Below are 9771 nucleotides of genomic sequence, written 5' to 3' on the forward strand. Positions count from 1 at the left end.
GGACTGGTGACCTGTCCAGGGTGAACCCCACCTCTTGCCCATAGCCACTGGGATAGGCTCCAGCCCCCTAACACCCCTTAACAGGAATAAGCAGAAGACAATAGATGGATGGATGGATGGATATTGGAAAAGCATCGTGAGGTCTGAGTCTTGATTTCAGCTGTGACGTTCAGATGGGGGGGGGGGGGCAGAATTTGCCGTGAACAACATGAAATCCTGGATCCATCCTACCTGGTATCAACAGTCTAGGCTGGTGGTGGTGCTGTGATGGTGTGAGGGATATTTTCTTGGCACGTTGGGCCCCTGACACACCTTGGGCCTCTTAGTCCCAATTGAACATCATTTAAAGACCACGGCCTACTGAAGTATTGTCACTTACCATGTCCATTTCTTTATGACCATGGTGTACCCATCTTCTGATGGCTATATCCAGCAGTATAATGCAACACGTCATAAAACTCAAATAATCTTAAACTGGTTTCTTGAACATGACAATGAGTTCTCTGTACTCCAATGGCCTCCAAAGTCACCAGATTGGCATCATGGATGTGAGGCTGACCAAGCAGCAGCAAGTGCATGATGCTATCACGCCAATACGGATCAAAATCTCTGAGGAATGTTTCCAACACATTGTTCAAAGTATGCCATGAAGAATTAAGGCAGTTCTGAAGGCAAAAGGGCGTCCAAGCCGGTACTAGCAACGTGTACCTAATATAGTGAGCAATGTACCTAACCACTACACTTGGTAACAGCTGCTCTTCCAGCCAAAATACATACAGCAGGGAAAATATCAGAATAACAAACATCATAAAAATATTAATAATGTTTACACCACAGCAAAAAAAAATGCATTCAAAAATACTAAAAGTAACAGAGCATTTTTAAACAGCTGCAAAAACAAACACTTCAACTCAAACTTAGATAAACTGAAGTGTCATCTCAGACTCCCCCATCAGGAGCTTAGCTCACACGACCAGACATAGGTGGCGTTTTAGGGGGACACAGGGGACATGTCTCTTGCTCTTTCTCAGAAGGTAGTGTTGGAGCTCCCCCCTTTTCAGGTCTAAAAGCTAATATTATGTTTAAACCATGGAGAAACCGCTTGCACTCGGACTATGTAGACCTACTTCATGTCACTGCAGATATCATTAATTACAGACACCCCTAAAGTGGATTGTACCACTTCTGAGCCCATAGTCCTTCACTTGAGCCTCTTTATGACTTGAGTGCAAGATGACTAATAATTCTGGTATCATACAAGACAATGTAAACAGGCCAGCGTATACCAAGAGGCTACTTTCCATCGCTTGTATATGAACATGAAAATACAACTTATAATAGATTCTATAAATGAAATTATCAGAAAAATGGCATACATCCCTTCCCAGTATTTTATTACTCAAAATCCCCTTCTATTTTCCTTTTTTCTAGTCTCAGTTGGAGTCATTTCCCACCATATGATGGGGCTGAAATCAGAGAACTAAGTCTTAGCATGTCAATGTAAAAGATAAATACTGCAAAATGTAGGCATCACACTACAGTTCCTGATTTATTTGAACAGAATGAAGTAAAATGATAGGCCCTTTCATGAAATGCCAAATCAGCAAGATTCCACAGGGACTTGAACCCCTTCCCAGTAAACCAGGAATATCGTTACCAGCGCCTTTTGCTTTTTGACTGCACATGAAAGGAAAACAAGACCTGCACCAGCAAGAACATACGAGAGCCAGCATTTCATGATACCATTTTTATTATAAATGAGTTTCAAAAACCCTATGAACACCTGGACCAGAATTACCAGGGGACCTCAGGTCTTTGAGAAAGGTTTGTTTCTTGATGCACTTTGTACCAGAAAAGAAAAATCTGGATGATACATAAACGATCCAAGATTATACCCCTGACATGACATCAAGGCTCTGGACTGCATCATAGTTTTACATTACTTACGTCTGTGATGTGCTGTTATTTCTTCCACAAAACGAGTCAGGGAGAAATTAAATGAAATCGATAAATTTGAACAGTGAACGGTCACCGGTGGAATGTTTGCCTTCCCAGCAGGACTACTCCTGTCAAGAGTGAAGCCGGTGGGTGGGTTCACCTTAAAATCACCTTGGTAACGACTCACAGTGGACTGAATGATCGTACAGTTTGACATCTGCTATTGGAGAAATGTGGTAGAACGAAAATAATTCTGAGTGGCTGAGGGTATAATAATACTGATAATGCTTCGTCATGCCTAATTAATACTGGTAATAATGATAATCCCGTAACACTGGTCCCATGGAATAGAGGTGAATTCCATGGAATCTCCAGGTCTGAATGTGTTCTTTATCTGAGCAAATCCATGTTTCACTTCTAAATGATGTTGTGATGCAGGAAACAAACCATCCATCCATCCAGTTTCTTCCACTTATCCTGTTAATGGGGGGGTGGAGCCTATCCCAGCCACCTTTGGTTGAGAGGCGGGGTTCACCCTGGACAGGTCACCAGTCCATCACAGGACCGACACATAGAGACAGACAACCATTCACACTCACAGTCACACCTACAGTCAATTTAGAGTATCAATCAGCCTCGTCCCCTCTTGATGTCTTTGGACTGTGGGAGGAAGCTGGAGTACCAGAGAGAACCCACACAGGAACAGGGAGAACATGGAGACTCCACACAGAAAGATCCTGTGCTCCAGCTGGAAAAAAACTTGCTGGGGGGCCACAGTGAGGACTAAAAACAAAAGATGCACAGGGTAAAAAAAATAAATTATGAACTCAAGCCCAACACATAGAATAGTAATGATTACTCGTGCTAATTGAAGTACTTGAACTATTTAGCCATTAACACAAAAGGATGACCCCGATGCATTGCATCAAACTGTGATGCACAGAATAAATTAAATTAAATAAAAACAATGAATAAAGTGTGCATTAAACAGGGGGCAGTGCAACACAGAACAGGACTCAAATGATACAGTGGGGATATTGCAGGTGCTGGAGGCCTCCAATGGTCTCTGTCGTGCCAAACAATCCAGTGTGGTTTGTTTTACGCCAGAAGGGAGCGGAGGGCTCCCTGCATCAGCTGTATGCTTCGTGGACAAGTGATACTGAAGACTGCTCGTACTCCGGTGGAAACTGAATTCAGCTTTACAGTGTTTGCATGTCACTTTTTTTCAGTCCAGACTGCCATCTGGCAGGGCTTTGAAGTTGAACTTTCCATTTAAAACTGACGTATTATTTTCCATGTTAGTCCTACCTTAACGCTCATCTGCTCTCAGGTTTATTGTGTGTGTGTGTGTGTGTGTGTGTGTGTGTGTGTGTGTGTGTGCGTGCGTGTTTACAGGCTGCAACCGGCTGCATCTCCCATGTGTGACGAGTGGCGCGTTCATTTCTGTTTTTCCGTGTTAATCACGATAAAAAAAAAGTTATCGGCGATAAAGGGACGTTGGGTTAACTGGTTAGTAACGCATTAACAATGGCACCTATAGTTATAAGATATGTTCCCTTTTCTCCCAGCATGAAGCATTTTATCAGCTGAAATATGAAGTAAATATGCTAATATGTTTCTTCTTCACCTGGTAAAAAGCACGTTTTAAGACCAGAAATTTAGGCAAAAATTCTTTTAGAAAGTGATGGGATGCACAATTTCTGTTTGGGGCAGTGTTGGTTTCTCATCAGACAAAGTATTACGATTGTCGTCATGTGTCTTGATAATGAATGATGTGTTAATTTTATAATCTCCTGGATTATTTCCAAAGCAAGAAAACAGGCGAGAAACTTGGATGAGTGCAGGTCTACACCTGTAATGTTGGTCAGGCATCGGCCTCGGTGCTTTTTTTAAGTAACGCATCTGTTAAAGTGTCTGTGTTTGAGCAGAATTGATGATCTGTTGTTTGTGAATGTGGTGTAATTGATTCGTTGTCTTCAGATTGTACACATTGAGTGAAGTTAAACAACCATAATAGCACTCAGGAAAGGTTGTAAGACTTCACTAAAGCACACGTCTGTGTCGTACATTAAAAATAGTGCCAATAAATCTTATACTGTTGGAAAGCCTGTTTATTTACCTTTTAAATGGTGCCACATTTGTAAGGATCATGCGTTTGTGGGGTGAGCACCAGAGATGAGAATGTGGGTTGCGCGTGTGAAAAATTTGCCAAATCTTCTCTGCCAATGCAAAACAGTTTATTTTGCCATTGACTCTTGTTTGGTGGATTAGATGATTGAAGTTTGAAGAAACAAGATATATTTGCAATTTAATCATTCATGCATTTAACAAACAGGGGCCTCAGTCGCATGTGGAAGAAACATACGCAGCCACAACGGCCTGGCCCCTCCTCCTCATGCTGGTCACCAGCTCGGTCACACACCGCTGCGAGATGGCATCCCACTTTTCAAGCGGCATTTGTCGCCAACGTAGATGTGTTGGTCACTGACAAGAGTCAAAGGCGTTGGCAGATGATGTGGCAAGTTCTTCATAGGCTCAACCCACATCCTCAGCTCCGCTGCTCATCCCACAAATTCATGTTCCTTACAAATGACCATTTAAAAGAGAAATAAACAGGCTTTCCAATGGTGTAAGGTTTAGTGCCAAGAAGCACTGTTACAACAGAGAAATAATCTACCAAACACATATTACTTATCTTTTGTGCTGTTTATATACTCATATACACACAAATATACCTACATACAGTATGTGCCTGCCTATTAGGCTATAAAACTACAGTCATGAGAAACCAATAAAGTATATGATATCCTACCCGACGGCGCTTTGATTAATCATAACACCACAGATATATATTTACCAAGCTTTTAAGTAAGCCCCTATACTATTAAAAATACAAGTTTTGCTGGGGTAGTTTGCAGCGAGTGTGAAGCAACTGGGACGGGAGTCAGCACCTCCAAGTCTGAGGCCATGGTCCTCAGCCGGAAAAGGGTGGCCTGCCCACTCCGGGTAAGGGCGGAGGTCCTGCCTCAGATGGAGGAGTTCAAGTCTCTCAGGGTCTTGTTCACAAGTGAAAGTAGGATGGAGCGGGAGATTGACAGGCGGATTGGGGCGGCAGTGAAGCGGGTGCTAAACCAGTCTGTTGTGGTGAAGAGGGAGCTGAGCCAAAAGGTGAGGCTCTCGATTTACTGATCAATCTATGTTCCGACCCCGGTGGGTAATGACCAAAAGAACAAGATCATGAATAAAAGTGATGAATGCAGGGAGGTAGGGTGAGAAGCTCAGTCATTCAGGAGGGAGCTGCTGCTCCATGTGGAGAGGAGTCAGTTGAGGTGGTTCGGGCATCTGGTGAGGATGCCTCCCTCGGGAGGTTTTCCAGGCATGTCTGACTGGGAGGAGGCCTCGGAGCTGACCCAGGACATGCTGGAAGGATTCTATCTCTTGACTGGCCTGGGAACGCCTCAGGATTCCCCCAGAAGACCTGGTGGAAGTGGCTGGGGAGAGGACAGTCTGGGCTTCATTGCTGAGGTTGCTGCCCCCACGACCCGGACCAACCGGATAAGTGGAGGACGACAACGACGATTAAACTGTTAGTAATGAAAGTACCAACAGCTCACGAAGGTACATTTTTAGCTGTTTAAAAAAAAAAAAAGCATTCTGTTCTAATTTTCATTAACCTTTTTAGTAAGCTATTATCTTATTAGAGGGTATGTGACCAATGGTTATAAGACTACTCTGATGACCGTTTTGTCTTCCCCTGGTACTTTATTTTTCATCTTTTTTAGGTACAACTGTATTTCTTGGGGGCTGAAAGGCTTTGTGAAGGGACTGTGACTTAGTTTGGACTGGATCTGTTTGAATGTTGTATTCCCTTTTGCTACTTCCTTCCCACGAAATGTTTCCATGTTTTGTCCCAAAAAAAAAAGTCGTTTTGGCAGAAATTTTCACTGTGGGTGCAGAAGAGTATGTCTTCTTCATTATCGTCAAATATAATTGTGCCAAAGGTTATAGTTGTGGTGTTTTTTTGTTTTTTTCTGGGTCTCCAATTGTTATTTTTTGCAAGAACCTCCAGGGATTTGTAACCTGGTTGAGTTTCCTGAGGAATGGCTCCAAGTTGTCTGTTTGTGGAGGGCAAGTTCTGTATTAATACTGCTCTGAAGTCTGTTATGTTCCTTTTTGATGTAAGGTGATAGATTATCTACACAGCTTCCTTTTCTGTCTGGCAGAGACGCTGTTTAAACTGCAGCTGGGAAAAAGTATCGCGGCTCCAGGCCAGGCGGCCGTCAGAGGTGTCTAGGAGGTGTGCTTGCCATAACTAATGTGGTGTAGGGTGTCCAGGCCCAACAAATAAAATGTGTTAACAAAGAATGTGTGTGTGTGTGTGTGTGTGTGTCTGTATGGGACAATGTTGGACACAACAAGCTGGGGATCATTATGAATCCTACCATGCTTGGATGGGATGTTCAACAATAAGCATTTCTTTTTTTGACATTATTCCTCTTAGATCATAACATCTGGATAATAAAACTGCAAAAAGGTGCTGCACCATACTTTTTTACTTTTCCCAGCAGCCTTCAGGCAAGAGGCGAGGTACACCCTGGTCGGGTCACCAGTCCATCGCAGGGCCAACACATAGAGACAGACGTGGATGGATTAATCTCGTCCCCAAGAAGGAAGCTGGAGTACCAGAGAGAACCCACTCAGGAACAGGGGGAACATGGAGACTCCACACAGAAAGATCCTGTGCCTGAGCCAGGACTTGAACCTGGAACCTTCTTGCTGTGAGGCCACAGTGCTGACCACTGCACCACCGTGCTGCCCTGGTTTAAGATTACTCCCATCCATATTCTAAGCCATTAAGCCTGAAACTTGTCTTTAGACTGCTGCTGTAATTTTGTAATATTACTGATGCACTGCTGTTAATGTTTCGTTTGATTTGACCATTTTTATGTTGGTGTATTCCATGTTTGCATGCTTTAATCATTGCGTTTCACTGAAAACTGATATTGTGAGGTGACTAAAAACAAGATGCAGCACCAGATGGGGCTTGTAGTCTTGGAGCAAAAATAAGTGCGATTGTTATTCCCAGAAGCGGCCATCCAATAGCAGGACACCTTGTCACCAACGCGAACATCCGCCACAGGTGCTGAGGAGGGTTCCTGCTAATTCAAGCAAACATATCCATAACTTTCTACACATTTTGCTGCATCTCTTTGAGGGGCTTGTCTCTCTTTCTCCTTCAATATCTCAGCGACTCACTTGGGTATGATATATCTATCGTCTTCTCGCAGATGAACCGACTAATGAATCCAGAATTCAGCATAAAGGGAGAAGTGTTTAAGGATGTTTCTGCGCCAACCAAGTGCCCATTGATAAAATAAGAACAGGCCAATGTATCTGTTTTATGGGCCAGTCGGGGGAAAAAATGACAGCTCCATCCGTCAGACAGACACTTTTTTTTTTTCCTCCAAAGAAATGTTTACCCACACAGGCTGTGACCAGTAATCACTTAAAACTCAAAGTATTGTTGTCTGACTGTGTGAATATTTACTTATGGACATTTAATTTTGGACTCATATGTTTTTTTTCTTTATTTAGTGTAGTCCAAGCCTTATGTCCGGTCAAAACCCGTTTTGTTCCTGTTTTACTTTGACATCATTTCCCTCTTTCGTGTAATTGGATCATTTTTCTTTGTAATGATTACGATCTACTCCAAGGAGGTTACGTTTTTGGTTATCCGTCTCAAATGATTTGGGGAAATTTATCCAGACATATTTGATGGTTTCAGATGTGGATCTTCACATCCCAGCAGAGACATCTTTGCTCTCAAGTGCCCGTCGACTTATTGTTTTATAATTTGGAGAAGAAAAAAAAAAACATCTAAAAATCACTGCCTCTGCCAATAATCACACATTGCTTAATTGCAAACCTGGTCCTCATTTCAAAAATTCACATCGTATATTTTCATGATGCAAACTATGTAAGCACGATCCCACATATGATTCATCATACCTGGTCTTAATTTAACCTAACCGAACCCATCTGCACACATATATATTAAACTCTAGGCTTGCACATTCATGAACCACCTCACAATACTCCTTCTCGTGGTTTCCCCCTGAACCCATGCACGTAACACTATTTTATTTAAATTATTGCCCCTTTTGTACAGAAAACTAAACTCCCTTTAACCACCTATCATGCTGACTCCTTCCTCTGAAACAATGGCATCAGTTACACGCTGTATCAAATGTTACAACAAGAAAATCTTGACCACTGCGCATATGTGTGAGGGATGAGCCCGATAGCCAAGGCTATTAAAGGACGAATACTCTGTTACATACAGCTATGTAGCATAGATTACTATACTTTCACCTACTTCTTGTGTATCTGGCCATCTGTCAGCAAGATTAAGCAAAAACTTCCACGCCAAATGTCACTAAACTTGGTGGAGAGGTTGACCATGGGCCTAAGAAGAACCCATAAATTTGGGACCAGAGCCATTTAAAATAGTGAAAAACAGCCTTTTGTTACTTTTGCCTTGGCGGCAGCATGAGCAGGATACATCCTGGTTTGGTTTCAATTAATTCAATTCAATTAATTTATACACAGAACACATCTCTCCCACTTTAGCTTCTCTCCACTGGCTTCCTGTGGGATCTAGAATCGACTTCAAAATCCTTCTGCTAACTTATAAGGCTCTCAATGATGAAGCTCCATCCTATTTGAAAGAGCTCATTAATCCCTACTGTCCGACCAGAGCACTCCGCTCCCAGAATGCAGGTCTGTTAGTGACTCCCAGTATCTCTAAAAACAGACTGGGAGGTAGAGCCTTTAGTTACCGGGCTCCTCTACTGTGGAACCAGCTCTCTCCATGGGTCAGAGAGGCAGACACTCTGACTACGTTTAAGTCCAGGCTTAAGACTTTCCTTTATGACAGAGCCTTCAGTTAGGACTGGTTCAGGTAGCTCTGAACCACTGATAGCTATGCTGCTATAGGCTTAGACTGCTGGGGGACACATCAGGTTACATGGAGCCCTCTCCCCTCCTCTCCTCTCCCCCTCTCCCCCCCTCTCCTCTCCCCTTCTCCCCTCACATTTTTGGAACTGTCATTACCACTACTTGTTGCACTTTGTAGTTTGGCCTTGGTGTCTCGCAGTCTCTCTGTGTTTCCACAGATCCACCAGAGCTCCATCTCTCTGCTCCAACCGCCGCCTGCATCGTTCGTCCCCCCTCCCCCTTTTATCCCCTACCGTTACACCGGCCCGCGCTCCCCTTCCATGAACCAGTCTACCATCCAGTCCCCCATCAAGCTGGCTTGCTCTCCCTGCCACCCCTTCCATGAACCAGTCTACCATCCAGTCCCCCATCAAGCTGGCTTGCTCTCCCTGCCTCCCCTTCCAGAAGCTTCCTTCTTCAACTGTTATTAACATTTCCATGTTTCTCACATTCTGCATTGTAAACTGTTTTCTTCTCTGTAACAACATCTACTGCACGTCTGTCCGTCCTGGGTGAGGATCCCTCCTCTGTTCCTCACCCTGAGGTTTCTCAGATTTTTCTCTGTTAAAAGGGTTTTCTATGGAGTTTTCCTAAGTCGATGTGAGGGTCTAAGGGCAGAAGATGTTGTTATGATGCCATGTGAAGCCCTTTGAGACAAACTGGTTGTGAAGACGGGCTACACAAATAAAATTGCCTTGCCTAGCTTACAATACCATGATTGGGATATTTCAACACTCATCAAGTCTTTACTGGGAATATCTAATTCTTCAGGAATTAGACTGTTAACTTATAAATGCAACTCACTTCTGCTGATAATTGACTCCATCTTCTTGCAGT

The sequence above is a fragment of the Aulostomus chinensis genome, chromosome 21, assembly GCF_037954235.1.
Source record: "Aulostomus chinensis isolate RoL2024-O1b breed Wild chromosome 21, RoL_Achi_v1.0, whole genome shotgun sequence".
NCBI lineage: Eukaryota > Metazoa > Chordata > Actinopteri > Syngnathiformes > Aulostomidae > Aulostomus > Aulostomus chinensis.